Here is a 17,420-nt window from a genome sequence, read left to right as displayed (position 1 = left end):
TTTTAGTCTAAATAATTCCTAATTTCTGCTTTTCTAACCCAAACTTTAGGTATAATGTCCTATGAGTGAGGATTACTGACCATAAATTCCAAAAAATAACTGTGAATGTAAAGTTAATAAGTTAGTGTTATGTAGTGTTACAAGTCAGATAAAGTGACAAACGTTGAAAAAAGCGTCTGAAGTGTTGATTGTCTTTTTTGACAGGAAGACGACACAAGTTAATGCGGCATCTTCAAAGCTTCATCTATCTTACAGTGATTCTACTTCTACAGCAACTATTGTACAGTCAACTCACTGGCTGTCTATTGTCTTTAGGCCTGATTTCCCGGAACACACCGAAGTGGAGAAAACACAAGAGAGGTTTTTCCAACAGTAGCTACCGCAGTTTATTTTGTAGGTTTGGACAACAATAGGCAGGAACCTGTGGCTAACGTAGTGTTTGCCACAGTGATACTGTATCCAACACCACAATGGAGCTGTGTATGACATAAGGCTGGCTTGTTGTTAGAAGGGATTAAACGGTATCATTTCATGTCTAAAACAATCTGCAGACTCATTATAACCAGGTCCCCGAGATGCACATTCAACACATTTACCAGAGGACGCCTGAGGACAGCCTCACAGAGCCGCTAGTGGGGCAACAGACTTGAGTCTAGTATGACCTGTTGATCACTGACCCTCCTCTGCAGCGATGTGAATGAAGGTCTGGCAAGCAAGACTATTTTTTATCTTCTATTAATGCTTGATCTCCATTAGGGCTTTTATTTTGAAGGAAGGTTTTCTGAAGGACTTCTGAGGGCAGTGTTGCCAACTTGGCGACTTTCTTGCTAGATTTAGCAACTTTACTTCTAAAATGCGACGTGATGACCTTGTTAAATGAAAGTATGACGTCATCTAGCAACTTTTGGTGACTTTGGAGGTAGATACTTTGTGCTACATACCGACACAAAATGTCCCCTTTAGTGTCTGTAATAGACACACCGAGCATAGCAGCAGCTTGACGGCAGCGGTATAAAATCACGAACTATGAAGAGCGAAAAATGTAGGGAGTAGGAGCCTGGGGATTGTTTTCCCATGTGTCACTTAAGTTTACTTTTTGTAAAGAAATGGGAGACCTGTTGGGAGACCCACAGTCAAAAAGTGACACCAATGGTCTTACTAAATGCGAGGAAAAATGATGCCAAAGGGGTACCCAGAGCGTCAAATATCGATACTGCAGACAGGATTGCATTAATTCAATTCAGTTTTATTTATAGTATCAATTCATAACAAGAGTGATCTCGAGACACTTTACAGATGGAGCAGGTCTAGACCACTCTCCAGAATTCACAAGGACCCGACAGTTCTAGTAGTTTCCTCCAGAGCAAGCAACAGTGGGACAGTGGCAAGGAAAAACTCCCCTTTAGGAAGAAACCTCGGACAGACCCAGACCCAGACCCAGACCTAGGCTCTTGGTAGGCGGTGTCTGACAACCGGTTGGGGTTAGAATGAAGAGTGGCAATAACAGTCACAAATATATAGTAGTTTGTGGTAGTTCTCTGTAGTAGTTCATGGCATAGCAGGGCCCTGTGCGGCATTACAAGGCACAGCAGGACGTAGCAGGGCACCGCAGAGCGTAGCAGGACGTAGCAGGGCACCGCAGAGTGTAGCAGGATGAACATGGCATAGCAGAATTTGCATCGCATCATAATTGATTGAAAGCTGTGCGCCTGGGTTGCTCACCTGGTAGAGCGCGCGCCCACGTCTAGAGGTTTACTCCTCAACGAAGCGGCTTTGGGTCCGACCTGTTGCCTTTTGCTGCATGCCATAACCCCCCCGCACCATTTCTCCCCTTCATGTCTTCAGCTAAGAATTACTTGAAAGCCATGCTCTCAACATAATTAAAAAGTAAATCTGTTTGATTAAAGGACCATAAAGAAGAAGACAAAAAATTGGCATAACACCATCAAAACAATGTTCAGAGTTTCAATTCTTCTCTCCTTTTCTGTCCCCCTAGTTTCACATTCCTCTTATGTTGTCTCTTCTCATGTCTTCTTCTCCTCTTCTCTTTTCTGCAGTGCGTAGCTGTCAGGGCCAATCGGGGAATCTGACCACGACATGACCACAGACGTCCATCTTCACAGACAAAAATACCCCATGCAGCCGTTCTGCAGCCACACCCTCACCCAAATATAGTAGAGGCAACACATGCGCTTGTGGGGAACTAGTCTGCGTTGAGCCAAAAATATATGGAGCTACATGATAAACCAAAGTCATGTTATGACATGAACTTCTACGACCAGCATTTGTAGTTACTGTTCCTTTATCTTTATTGGTTGATTGTATTAATTAGCTTTATATCAACTCATTTGGTAATGGCTTGAATATAATGCACGCTCACTAGTATTAATTAGTTACGCACTTAACCTTTTTAATATTGCATTTATGTAATAATCTTTACTGTGACTATTATTGCCACTGTGCATCGCACCCCCAACCGGCCCCGTCAGACACCGCCTACCAAGAGCCTGGATCTGTCCCAGGTTTCACCCTAAAAGGAGTTTTTCCTCGTCACTGTCGCACTAGTTGCTTGCTCTTGGGGGAATTGCTAGAATTGTTAAGACTTTGTAAATTACAGAATGTGGTCTAGACCTACTCTATCTGTAAAGTGTCTTGAGATAACTTCTGTGATAAAGTTGTATTGAATTGACTAAAACAACCTTTGACTGTCCACCAAAACAAGGTCCTTCCCCAAGGCGGTTTTGCAGAGGCACCGTTGCTCCATCCGGTGCTTAGCGCCACCCACGACGAAATCTGAAAACTGAAGCCTGTGTGTCGACTTACAGGCAGAAGTAATGCACCAAGACCATCTTTCCACCTAGAAATATCAATCTGTGTCTAACTAGCAACAGAAATCGAAAATTTGAACTGCATCTAAAAATGAGGTGAAAAAAATGGTCTCTTTTGATCTACAACCCTATGTAAATATGACATGATTAGATAAGGTTGGGTGGTTTGCGGTACCATCTAGTGCTGCTAAGGGTTGGTCAACTTTGATGTAGCCATTAGCTGCACCCTGCCGCCAGTCGGTCAAAATATAGAACAAAAACATGACTGGGTGACGCAGCAGTAACCACTCACTGTTTGAAGACATCATTAGTGCTTCTAACCTTAACACATCCCTGGTTCCTCACAGTGACCTGTTAAAAACAACAGAAACTCGACTATAATGTGGGTGTTTGATATTCTCCCGGGTCTAAGTCATTTGTCCACATGACAACAAAAATACCCGCCCAACAAACAGTCTGAGATCTATTCCTTCTTTTTGGTGGTCCAGTTCTTCACATCACGTCCACGCAGAGCATGGATAAACGTATGGTTCTGGTTACCTCCTCCTGGCTTATAGTCTCCTTTCAGAACTTTATTATTCCCAGTGTGACTTGATGACTTGTTGACTCACTGACTGCCAACGCAGGCTAACATTGGCTCATCATCTTCATAGCATTGCAGTAATGCTACCAATGAACTTGTCCATAACAGTTCTTTCCAAGACACATCTAAATCGTTGGTCAACCAAGACTTGGACCAACATCATAAATGTGGGTGTATATTTTGCTAGAAATCCTGGGTCAACAACTGTAAACATGTCCTTACTAAACCTCCTTGTTAATGGCTATTCCATAGAGGGCTCAATGGGAGCTTGTTTTCCATGACAGACATTGACAGAGAAATCACAAGATGAGCTTGTGTCTGCCTTCCTATGTGTCAAACAAAAAAAATTAAGATTAGGGTTTATCATTCAGCCAGTTTTGAGCTTATGAAAAGTTATGCTCCTCCTAAGTATTCTGAGCAGCTCAACCCGTGCTCTGTTTAGCCTTTTGGCTAAAAGTGATGTAATACAAATGTTGTACATTTGGCATTCATGCAGTTTGATGCAAATTATGCAAACATTAACTGTCAGGTTACAGTTTTGCTGGAAAAGATTACATTTTAAACTTTGTATCGGTCCTTGATGGTTAACTTTGTGTTATGGTGATGCCTAAGTCAAGGATAATTTAGGAAACAGCTAATGTTAAAATACAAGTCAGTGCAACATCACCCTGAATCGTAGCCTTCAGAAAACACAATGAAGTTCAAATCAACACCTCTCTGAAAGAGTTTAAATTTTTTTTTTTAAATAAATGGATATGAAAAGACGTACAAAGGTAGCATTTCTTACTGGGGCTGACGCCCAGCTATGCGCTGTGCTAACCCTGGCGTTGTACATCGCACAGATTTTCGGCTTTGCGCTACGCTCAAAGTTCAAATTATTTCAGCTGACCTAGTTGCCACTGACCTTTCGAAAGCGCAACCAATGAGATAACAGCATGTTGTTACCTAGCAACATGAAGTAGTTTTCTGTTATTCCTGTCTGACCCAGCCTTGTTACTGCACAGTCAGATAGCATTCTCACTCTTCATTTAAACTGTGCACACAAACACAGACCCTCATAATATTTTAATAAGACACACACACAGGAAGGCTGAAGGGATATCGCGGTCTTCACCCTCCGTGTAATCTGGTTAAATGTGTTTGTTTTGACAAAGCCTCTGATTTAATATCGTTCTACAAGAGCAGGATTAGCTGCTGGTTCTCATCCCATTCTGATCTAAGCCCGCAGCCCTGCTAATTAGACCACAAACTGTCAGGAAGCGGGAGTGAAACTACATGTCAAAAGTAATGGCTGTGGTGCTCGCTAATGAGTAAGGAACAAACTCTAAAAATGAATAATTTGCATTAAAAATAATTGTTGTTCTTCTTGCTAATGGGTGACATAAGTCTATAAGCCAGCGGCAAAAGAAACCACACAATGTTCTTGCTTCTTGCTAACGCCTGAGAGTAGATTTCAGAACTGAAAAAAGAAGTGAAAAGCTACCATATATTAGCATTGTGAGATATAATACCTATAAATGTTAAGGGGCACCAGTCTTCAGGCCCTGTTCCTAGTGTGTGTTTTCCCTTTCCCTTGTGTTTCTGTCTGGCTCTCAGTCTGTGAAATGATGTGTGTCTGTTGTTGGCGTCATTTGCCCGCTTCCCATTCATTTCTATTGGCAGTAGTCTTGGTGCTCTCACAAACTCAGCAGACAACATATAATGTACAAAGTCTTTCGAGATTAGACTCCATTGTATAAAATAAAATAAAATAAAATATGTTAGGGAAACAAAAATTTAATGTCCCCCGATGAAGTCCAGACACTGGTAGTGAGGTGAAGGAGCATGAAGACCTCCATCTTTATGCAACCTCATCCCATTAATGCATGTTACTAACTCAACTTCTTCCCTTTCCCAGAGTCTTGTGCTCTCTCGCCCCTCTCCTCTCTCCTCCTATCGCTTCCTGCAGGTGTTTCTGGTTCTGGAGCTGTGGAGTCTGGATCTTTGGTTGGAGTCACCTGCTGCCTCCATTTTCCTGCTCGACACCCTCTGCTACAATTCCCCATCTCTCTCTCTTCAACTTCTAATTTACATTATTTGTGTAGTAAAAACTGTATTTGCTGGTTGTAGCCCCTCAAATGTCTCATTGATTTACAGTAAATGAAAGTGAACAGAATATTTTGGTTAAGGACCGTACGTCTGACAAAACAACACTAACAACATCTCAGACACCGTAGCAAGTGTTGGAAAAAAAGAGTTGTTGCGTAATGCCTACATCTGTATCGGCGTAGAGCTAAAGTTAACCTAAATCCAGCTCCACCCTAACCATATCCACTGCCATGAATTATATTCTCAGACTACAAAATCAACAAAAGACATAATATCTTGTCTGAGATGCAGACCAAACCACAGCTTTGAGCAGGGATTTTCTGTGTTGACATGAGAGTGTAATGCATCAGTCATCAAGTGGAATACAGAGCTCTACATGGGGGCAGCTCACCCCCCCCCACTCACACATGTTTTGCTTCAGGCATAATTAGGGAACCACCCTGAGCTCCTCACACAGACACTCCAGACAGGGAGCTTGACGTATTTCAGACCTGTAAATTTGAGCCTACTCTGCTTCATGTCTCTGAGCATTAAACTGCCGCAGATCCTGGTGGAGAAAAATAACAAACTGAAAATATATGAATACATATCTCAAATCTGCTCCTTCTGCTAGGGTTCTCCAGAGCTGGATATCTTCATTTAGCTGAAGCTCTGCACATGTGTCTAGAGAGAAAAGCTGTTTCTATATTGAGATGGCTGTCATCACAAGAAAACATGAAGTAAGGACATTAAAGTTGGGTGGGGGGTGGTGGGTAAGAAATGTCAGAGAAGTGGCAGGAAATGTATGATTAAAACTGAAAACCACCAGAGAGCGTTTAAAGATAAGAGCCAATCAGAGCGATTTGATGAAAGGTCTGAAACAGGTTATGATCATATATGATTCATGAAGTTGGAGTTGGAAAATGAAAGTAAGGCAGTAACATCTGCAGGCTGTAAAGACAATGACCAACACCTGCTAGTGAGAAGAAAAAAAACCACAAAGATGTTCCTAATTTTTTTTATTCTTCCATTTGATTCACAATCAAATCAGTCACTTGGTCCAGATTCTTGTACATCAAGCCCTTTCACAAAGGAGCTTTATGTAAGAAAGCAAATGTGCCAATCAGTTGGATTGGACTTCAAATTGTCTTTACCCTACCGACACACCTGTACAAAGTCGCTGGTATAAAGTGTAAGTAATCACAGCAAACGAGTGGGCATGTAGATGACGTTTCTATCGGCTCACCCAAAACCAGAAGAAAACAGACATCCAAGGGGGAAGACGGGTGATTTGCATAAAGATTAGTGTCTGTAGGAGTTGTAAGGGCTGATGCTGAAATCATCAGATACAACTTTGTCCCCCTGAACATCCTAAACTGTGTCAAGAATAAGCATGGCAGCATGTAGTGTGTGATGCCTTTTGTGCATGTGTGGATCACCACATTTAATTTGCAAGACAGACAGACAGACAGCGATTCCAGCCTTATAAGTGAGATAGATGATACTGTGAGGCTGTAGGCAGCATCTCCTCATTCACCAATGCATGACTGACTCTTGTGTTAACATTTACTTCAGTTGGCGGAGCTGCCAACAGGCGTGATGCTCATGTTATTTTATCTCTAGAGTTCTTCACGTGCGATTACCCTCTCACTCAGAACCAATGCAAACATGCTGGATTTTTTCTCTCAGATAAGTATCATCGCTTTACGCAGCGTACAACACACAGCAGTCCCAGTCTATATACAGACTGTACAATTGGGATTGGCAGGAAACTCAGTGGCCTGGCGTCAGTGCCAGACTTACAGAGCATATGTAATTAGTGACCGACAACCCGCTGTAATGTCAGAGTAAACCTAGAGGAGAGGTAAGACTACTCTCTGGAACAGAAAACATTGAATACAGTAGCTGAAAATGAAACAATCTGCATGCTACTTAACAAAAGCACATACAAAAAATCACTTTACACACATATGTATGTATTTTGACTGTGAGCTGAGAAAGCTGACCATGATCTCTTGCGGGGGGCTTGTGTAGTGACGTAATTAATTGGCTTTACAATTTTTTGAATTACGTAATATGTTCTAAACCTTGAGCAATAGTTTGCTCCATCCATTCACGTAACTGTTGCCTTACTCTCAAAGTCTATGGAAAGCTACCTTGGTCTTCTTTTAGAAGCAAGATGCAGAAGGTTTGAAGTGGATCACACTGTACTTTATGTCTGATATCTAAGGAGCTTTTCCTTAACTTGATCCATGTTGTTAGGCAGGGGTTAAAGTGGGCTAGAACAGTCCGGAATGGCATCTTTCAGTTTCATACATCCTGTTTCCTGTTTTTTTTAAATAGTGCAAAATATTCACCGCACTGGGCAGAGCAGCAGCAAAGCGGCAGGAAACCGCGGTTTGTGTCCCCCGTGTAACTTTTGCACCCAACTGTTAGGGTTAAGGTTACCCAAACCCAACTGTCCCGTTCTTCTTTATCTAAAGTCTACTGTCTCGTTCTTCTATGCCTAAACCATACAGCAAGCACGTGTTATATGACGCTAAAGGAGACAACCAAGCGTGTTATATGATGCTAAAGGCGATGAAGAAGCGCATGTTATATGATGCTAAAGGAGACAACCAAGCGCGTTTTACATGATGCTAAAGGAGACCAGTAACAACAACAAAGGCATCTGACCAAACGTCCATATTTCACTGATGGGAGTGCGAATGTGTTGCATGTGTATGTTCAAAAGTAGTTTTAGTCGTGCAACAGAAAACTCAGATCGGACAGATGGTCTAGCTAGCTGTCTGGATTTGCATCAGGTCTTCTAATACAGTTACTGATACTGCTGAATTAGGTGTGTTTGTTGTGACTTAAAGCTCTGCGATGAGAAATACTTCTTTTTGCTCTTTGGTAGCACTTTTGTCAATGAAACTTGCCCACAAACAGAGCTGAACAGACAGCCTTACATGGCAGTTTCAGGGAGGCCCAACGATTTGTTTTGTTCTGTGATTAAAAATCAGTTCACTATCCGTGACACAGCTTCTTGTTCTGCATTCAAGCCCTCCTGGTTTGGAAAAAGAAATAAAAGACCAGGCTGTTTGACAGCCATCAACATGTTTTATAAACCAGCTGATTTGAAGGCTGCAGACTGTTCCAATAAATGCAAGAAAAACTGTAATATTCATAGATAATAATATTAATACAAAGAAGTAGAAGATGGAAAAATTATCCTAAAAACTGTGGTCTTCTTTTCCTGCAGACCAAAGGTCAGACACACACACACACACACACACACACACACACACACACACACACACACACACACACACACACACACACACACACACTGAAAGCCATGTCATTCCATGGAAACTTGCTGCTGGAAGTGTGGCTAAACCAGATACAGGAAGTTAATGGCCACCCGGTCATGGTGGAAACTGGGGGTGGAAGCTAAGAATAGGACAGAACTGTATGTGTATGTGTGTGTGTGTGTGTGTGTGTGTGTGTGAAAAGAATCACATCAGGAAGTGATAAATCTCTGAAAGAACATTTTTCTGTTTTTCAAAAACATGTTTTACTACAAGACGTTTGTCCCTCTCTTCCTCTTATTGGGCATTTTATATTTCATTTGGAACATGAAAACCATGTCATCCCAGATGAATTGTTTCCTGGGTTGGCAGGTTTGGCCCTTGTCGTGCTCGGTGTTGGAGAGGACACTGTTTTTATTTAAGAATCCCATTAACTGTATATTTCTTACTGAGCACTGTGTTTGTGTTTCAGATGTCCAACAGTTGGCTGGTGGACATGGCGGACGTGCCACCCCAACCACATAAAGCTGGAGCCTTGTCTCTTTCGCAATGTATTTATTTCCTGTCTCAACAACTGCGGCTTCTCCAGACTTTGTTTATGGAAGATGCAAAATTCAGGCAGAAACAATCCAAACTGTGGCCGGTTTCATCATTGCTTCAGCTCAGTCAGTAAAACAGCAATCAATCAGATTTGCACTTGGGTTGTTACAGTATGTGAATGAAAAGATCAGGAGAGCTTGTTTTTGCCAAAAGTTATGTTTTGTTCCTCTGCTTCTCATTTGGATGATGATCATGGGCCACTGAATTTACATAACAACATAACGCAAGAAGTAATGAGCTGGAACCCGATACACACCAGAGACAGTCACTGTCAGTGGTGGAACGTAACCAAGTACATTTACTCAAGATCTGCACTTAACATCAAATTTGAAGTACTAGTATTTAGGGGTGAAATGATGCGTTGATCTGATTTGATACATCCATTTAATGATCCACGATCTAATTCAAAAATATCGATACATGTTGTCTGTAAGATTCCCACTTTACATTTATCCTTTTTATTAAAAAGAACAGTTTGTTTTTAATTTTAATGTCTGGAATAGCTCATTAATTAAACTGTCAAATCATATTACAGTTGCCTTTTTGAGTTAGTTTGGGCATATCATATTGTCTAATATCTACTGCAGGCCCTTGAATTGACTCAAAAAAGACTTTAAGATTCAAGAATCCAGGAATATAATATTGTATTATGATCAAATGTATGTATTGCACTCCTTTTACACTGAAAAAAATAAATCGGGGTGTAGCATGAATAAATCTGTGGTATTAGCAATAAAAAATAACTAGTTTGTATCTGTAAATGAATTCAATCTATAAATGGCCTACAGAGCTGGCTACTGGCATAAATTACAATCAGCAGTATCGAAATGTATCTGGAACAGCAATCGGCTGCGACTTAAGATGTCTACTCTGGAGGAGAGAGGATGGTGGTCTTTCAGTTCCCAACTTGAAACATTATTTCTGGTCCTTTGTGCTAAGACCCCTCCTTACCTGGTTTAATCCAGAAACGTCTGTTTGTTGGCGTAACTTAGAAAGTGCTCTGAGAGAGCCTTGGTCACTCCATGATGTCCTCTTTGTCAATATCTTTAATAAACAGTGCCAGCTACGCTTTGGCCCCATTATTGCTTATCTTATCAAGACTTGGAGATTAGTGGAAACATACTGCCATATATCTTCTAACTGGCACACTCTTTCCCCAGAACCACAATGGGAACAAAGGTGAGTTCATAGTCTAAAAGACATTTATGGCGAGGTTGGCTTGTTACCCTTTTCTGACTTACAAAATGCATTCAGTCTACTACGCTCCTCTTTTTTCTTTTACCTTCAGTTAAGGTCGACACTCAAGGCATACGGTGCTCCCTGGCAGAGGCCTTTGCCCATCCATCCAACCCGGAAGATATTTACTGTGCAGCCTAAAAAATTTGTGGTATGTTCTCCAGGCTTTTTCAGTTCTTAGTGATATCTGGCTGCTCTGCCCTTCCTATTGAGAGGATCTGTGCCGCGATTTTCCAGACCTGAGTGTTGATCTTAACTGCCATGATGTATGGTCTAACATCCCAGAAGTGGCTTGCAATCCAGACCATCAGCAGATTCACTACAATTTCAGACATAGGACATATCTCACCCCTATGAAAATGCACCACATGAAAATTATTAACAGCCCTTTATGCAATCTCTTCCCAATAAAAGCTCAAGGTACATATCTACACATGATCTGGGAGTGTTCTCCTGTCAGTTCTGGGACATTTTTGCATCCAAAATGTTTTACTCTGACGTCTGTAAAAAAAAAAAGCTGTTGTGTGTTGTTCAAAAATCACTATGACAAGTTGGCATGAGACAGTTTTGTCTTTTGATTGTGAGTTTGTGTTTCCTGTTTCATTTTTAAGTCTGTCTTTTCTCCCTAGTCTTGTCTGGTTTCACTTCCTGCCTTGTGTTTTCCCGCCTTTTTTGATTGTTCTGCCCCGCCCTAATGTGTTTCACCTGTTTCCCCAGCCCTGGTGTCACCTGTCCCTTGTTTCCTCATTACCACGTGTATTTAGTCTCCGTGTTTCCTTTGCGTCTGATTTGTTCATTTTGTTCTGTGTGTAGTCAGTGGTGTCCGATACAATTCAGTCGGTCGAGTGGTGTATTTGGTGTACCTGCTAGTTGCTGGCTTCCTTGCTTCCTGGCCTTTGTGCTTTTTGGACTACCTGATTGTTAGTTTTGCTCTGTAATCCTGTTCATTTTTGGTTTTTGATCTTCATTAAATATTTTCAACTCTGCGTTTGGGCCCAAGCTTCATCTATCCTAAAGTATCAGACTATGTGAAATATGTGTATTTTACAAAAGCACATGCACTTTACAGACACAGAGGTCAATTCCCAAGTGAGCCCTAAGGAGTAAAGACTCACAGACTTAAATGAGATTATTGTTCAAACTGTTTGCATATGAGTTATATATTATATGGAATACTCTAGATAACCATGGAGCCATCATCTGTCCTTGTGTAAGGCTTAGGATGTTTTGAGGGGGGGGCAGAGCAGGCGGAGGAGATTCCCAGACCCAATTAGACAACATTGACTTTGTTATGGCTTTATATTGTATGTAAAATCCACTTTGTATTAATAAGCAGCTGTAGAGAGCTTCCAGTTGGGCATTTTCTGTACTATTCTGTTGTGTGGAAACTGTCCCCTTGAACTGTGTTCACAAGTAAAATGAACTTTTATATAACTTCAATGGTCTTCGTCTATTCTTAATAAAATTATTCTAACAGACATATTTGACCATTCATTTTTTTGACATTTTAGAGGAAGCTGAGCTTCCCTTGCAGTATTAAAGAATTCGCCGCTGCTAAAGAGACAGAGACAGAGATAGTGAGAGTGTGTGTGTGTGTGTGTGTGTGTATGTTTTACCATAACATAACTTGATGGGCTTATGCTCTATTAAAAATTAATGCAGAAATTCATATGAACCCAAAAATATTATCCTGAGGTCGCTATTAAAAGGAATATTTCCACTCTTAGGCAACCAGCGATGCATTTAACAAGAAGCTACAATGGCCAATGACATCAGCCTCACAATGCACGTGTGTGTGTGTGTCTATGTGTGTGTGTTTAAAGTTTAATACATTTTTTTCCAGTTAAGAATGATACTATTTAATATCAGGTGTTATTCAGAAGCTTGAAAATGTGAGTTGCAGTCCTAATGTGTATATATATATATATATATATATATATATATATATACATGGAAACACATGCACATGTACTGTGATTATATGACATATATCTTGGTGTTCTGTTCAGTCACTCCTGGATATCGAGGCTTTTTTTTAGCTTGTTGCAGCACAAGATGTGCCAGATTTTTTTTGCCAGCTCTGTAAAAGAAAGCTATAAAATTTATTAGGTCTTCTGTATTTTTGTTGCGATAAAATTGCGAGACAGAGTGACAGTTTCCTTTGGTTTCTTCTTTAATAATTAAAGGAAACTTGTTTCAGGGACAATAAAACTGCTCTGGATTGAGTGTTCCTAGTGACCTTACCAAAACGGCTCAGGATGCTGACAGTGTTGGTAACATATGGAAATGGCTGGTAACCAGATAATAACTGAACGTCATTGGCTGGTTAATGATCACATTGTAAGAAGATACTTTCCCATCCTGGCCTGGGAAAAACAATCATTTACATTAGATAAAGTAGGCTACTAATTGGCGTTTAACTTTTAATTGCACTTAAAATAGTTAGTGTTGCCGTCCTAAATTAAAAGAGACCCTATCAGGCTTTTTTTATTCATGTACGCAGGGGCACAAAATGTCGGCAGCACAGGCCCATCTCATAAACAGTATATACAGTATATACACATGTGTTCCAGTCTAATTTTTATACCAGAAACGAGAAAATTAATTTGGCACCGTATGTGTGTTACGTCAACCTGCTCTATATTAATCAATTGCTGTCAGCATCACATACCAAGGTCAAAATCTGGCACGGGGGACCGCTTTGATCGGTGGAAGTCGTGAGAAACACCGGTTATTGGTCAAATTTGAGGGAAAGTTCCGGGCATTTGGCCAAATTGTGAGTCACACTGAATTCACAGAGATTGGCTGAATGTGCGTGAATTGTTGCTATCGCGGCATCACAGACTCCTGGAGTGACTGTCTGTTCCATGGTAGCAGGGAAATATCTGACGTCTACAATGGCTTTTTAGAGGACTCAAATAATATGAACACATGTAAGTAAAAGACAGAGAAAAAACACACACAAACCCAATTGAATGCATAGACATGGCACACTGAGACCGATATGTTTCACATACACACACAAGCACGGAGGAAAGGATGCAGACACACACACATATCAGTCCCCTTGATGTGTTTTCAGTTGCACTTTGGTCCTTTTTTTGAAACAATTTTATTGAACTGTGAAACACCACTTTTGTGTTTTTCCAAATAAACGCTTCACACCACTCAGATTTGTTTTTGTTCCCAACGTTGGAACGTGTAGGAGGCCTTACAGGAGCCTCGGTGTCCCAGACCGGTCCGTCCTCCACTCATCGCGTTTGATGTTTTTACTGTTTCATTTTCTTTTTTCATTGATGCGGTTTGTCTGAGGCTTTTTGTTGTCTTCTTCATAACTTCTTTCATCATTGAACTGACACCTGATCAGTAGTCTTGCATTGCCAGATCTTCCTCCACAGCGCTGCAGAGGAGGGCCTGGCTAGTCCACGCAACCTTCTGAGAAGGGTAAAATTGAGCGTCAGTTCTGGCAAGACGCTGCAAACCGCTATTGGCCAACAACACAGATGCAGCAGCTGATCTGCATCAGCTGATCTGCATCAACGCATCAGCTGGTTAACTCCCCTCGCTGCTAAATTGCTAATAAATGTAAAGCTACTTGAATTCGCTCCACCTGCTTTAGTTGCTCCTAAATGCTTGCTGCTGTATTGATGCAACCCACCAGCTCCACCTTGTTGTGTATAACGTGGCATTTGCTTCTATGTCATTGTTGCTGCTCTGTTTGTATGCGGGAATAACTCAGCTCTCCTAGTCTTACACTGTGTGAGCAACCCCTAATGCCCCTGATTCTCTGCTTTTTCATGGTGCCATGTTGCCATACCGCCAAATTTAGTTTGTAATGTAAACAATAAAATGTCTGCAAATTTAATGTCTGTGTTGTTCTTAACTTAATGGACCTAATTGGCATTTCTTTAACCAATCGCAATCGTGATTGGTTAGCTTCACTAAGTGCAAGACAGAGCTTGCCAATACAAAAAATGCAGAAGATGACCATTTGGCCGAAACACATGAACAATCCCGGAAATGAAAGGTTGTCGACATCTATATATTGACAAATTAAAAAAAAATAACCACTAGCGGTCTATAGCAGTCTACAGACTACTACTGGATCTACTATTGGGATCCTTTGGCATCATTTTTGAAGGCTTGGGGCGTCACGTTTCAAACATGCAGGGTAGTCCCATTGTGAATTCCAAGAAAAAACTCTCTTCTCATCCCAACTGGTCACACATTGCTGCGTTCACATTGGCGTCACTTGTCAACCCATGCATGCATGCATGCATGCAACGGCTAATTTTCTAGCCGTTGCTCTGAGAGTCTGGTGACATGGATAGACACAGCAATTCAGTCACTGGATGAAAGCAGAGGTAGAAGCTTTGTCCCGCGTGTCCTAACAAATGTATCCCAGAAACGTCTGATGATGCTTTATTTGTTTTTTAATCCAACAAACGCCAGACCACTCAAACACAAACGCACACACACAAACACACAGAGCGTCCTTTTGTAAATCAACACCATCTGTGGTGACAATCAGGAATAAAAATAAGACAAATTGCAATGATCTGTTTTTTCATATGTAGTGTAGACTTTTGTGTGAAGGTAATGAATGAAATATAATACAATTTTTGTTCAGTGACAACAAATTTACAAAAAAAAATAAAGAACAAGAAGTCAGTCAGATGCCCTGCTGCTATGTCAAAAGGTCCTGTAGTTTAATGGGGAGGACAACTACTCGTCAACCCTGTGACAGAGACATCTTTAAAACCAAACATTTAAGATGTAAAATCTGCAATAATCAGACATCGACGGTTCCCGTACAAGACCGGGCAGGACGCATCTGCTGCGTCTCACGTGGGACATACCTCAGTCTATCGGTGGAAGAAGAAAGCTTTGATTTGAGCGCTCGAGTAATTGCACGTTTGTGGCAGCGAGGCCTCAGAACTCATCAAGCTGTCAGAGTTCAACATGGATGTACCGTGAAAGTTATGACAGGCTGTGTAACTGTAATCAGACTGTCAGTGTGTGTGTGTGTTAACCGAGTGACTAACGGTGTTGGGAGAGTGTGCCTTTGTGTGTTCAAAAATGCATGAAATGACAATTAATGTAACCTCTGTATCTGTGCATGTGTTTGTGCAGGCCCGTAGACAGAGGGGTGGGGAGGCTCAGGTGGTTAGCCCCCCCCCCCACACACACACTACAAAAAGTCCATAGTTTAAGTCTGTGTTTTTTGGTGGGGCGGCCTCTGGCTCAACCAGTGAGATCATGCCCCCCATGTGGACTGGGTCCTCTGCAGCGGTCCGGGTTCGAGTCCGGCCTGCAGCCCTTTGCTGCGTGTCACCCCCCCTCTTTCTCTCCCCCTTTCCTGTCTGTCCACTGTCATTGTTCAATAGAGGAAAAAAACAACAACCAAAAATAACAATAATAATAAAAAAAGGCTTTTTTGTAGTACTTTGTTGTCGTAATAAACAAGTAGCTTTTAAAATAACCCTGGCCAATCATTTAAATCCTAGCAAATAATCAATCAATCCTCAAAAATCAATCCAATCAATCTATTTAAGTACAAAATAATCTGTTTGGAATGCACCTTATTCTCTACTTCACTATTTCACTTTAAATATGGATATTTATACTTTATACTCTTTCCATCTGTATGTATCTAGATAATTATATTTTAATTGTCTGACGATGTTTTAGGTGTTTTAGAGAAGTCTGACTAATTTTGTGGTCAGTATAAAAGTTGTATGTTTTTTTTAGCCTGATCAGATGCATTCCCAACTTTGAGAAGTTTATAGAAGCTATGTTAACTGATCCGGACTAAGATAAGATCTTAACTAGTGTTTGCTTCAGTATAACCTTACCAACATATAAAACACCCATATTCTGCTCATTTCAGGTTCATAATTGTATTTTGAGGTTGTACCAGAATAGGTTGACATGGTTTAATTTTCAAATCACCATATTTTTGTTGTACTGCACATTGCTGCAGTACCTGTTGTCACCCTGTTTGTTTAGGTCTCTGTTTTACCTCCAGAGTGAGACATCTCACTTCTGTACTATCTTTGTTGGGAGCTGCACATGCTCAGTAGCTCGGTAAGATCCCATCAGCTAGATAACTCTTCCTCCAGCTTTGGTCGGTCCAAGGCAGGATTAGCTGGGAGACTTCTTCTAGACCAGGGCCACTTGTGGAATACCTGCACAACAGGGACAGGAAGTAGTTCTTTTGGAGATTATGGATCAACAAGTGGCTGTTGTAGCAGAGTTTTGCCATAGAGAACAAGCTAGCATGCTACGGTTAGCCATCTCGTCTCTAGTGACATAGAAAGCCGTGCACAGCTCACCCGGAGACTGATGGCAGAGAAAATTCAGAAACCGGATCTTACTCAAAATAGCATGGATAGTTTTTATTCCAAGTTTGTATGTGTGTGGAAGCACCAGAGACACAAAATAACACCCCCAAATCCCTTTTCATAATGTGGACACTTTAATGTTGCAGAAATTGAACAAATGAAAAATTAGCATATAGTCAATTGTGCATTGAAGTGTGTGTAATGTCTTCTTAATCTTCTTAGTCCACAAGAGGCACAGGAACAACACATATCTGCTTAACAAGGGACTTCTAGGTGGCAGTAAAGATGATACATTTTGTGTGATATCTTTTGTGTAAAACATTTTGTTTGGAAGCTATATTTGTCAATGTTACTCTGACTTGGGGATTCCCTTGGAGCATAACTTGGAAAAAAGCTACACAGCATTACGTTTCTGAGATTTCTGGGAAGTCAAGTTGGTTGTTTATGTTTGTGGTGTTCATCTATTTGA

General features: G+C 41.0%; 1 long non-coding RNA gene across 1 annotated transcript in view; it reads left to right on the top strand.

The window, feature by feature from the left end:
- LOC117959587 overlaps positions 1-11,342 on the top strand; it is a 13,552-nt gene extending 2,210 nt beyond the window's left edge. Inside the window, exons 2-3 of the long non-coding RNA XR_004659970.1 lie at positions 8,318-8,325; positions 11,193-11,342. This is a non-coding gene — a long non-coding RNA (uncharacterized LOC117959587). The remainder of the gene's footprint in view (positions 1-8,317; positions 8,326-11,192) is intronic.
- Positions 11,343-17,420: the final 6,078 nt, after the last annotated feature.

Source organism: Etheostoma cragini, chromosome 16, assembly GCF_013103735.1.
Source record: "Etheostoma cragini isolate CJK2018 chromosome 16, CSU_Ecrag_1.0, whole genome shotgun sequence".
NCBI lineage: Eukaryota > Metazoa > Chordata > Actinopteri > Perciformes > Percidae > Etheostoma > Etheostoma cragini.
Note: the sequence above shows the minus strand (reverse complement) of the source record. Positions and strands in the feature narration are given on the sequence as shown.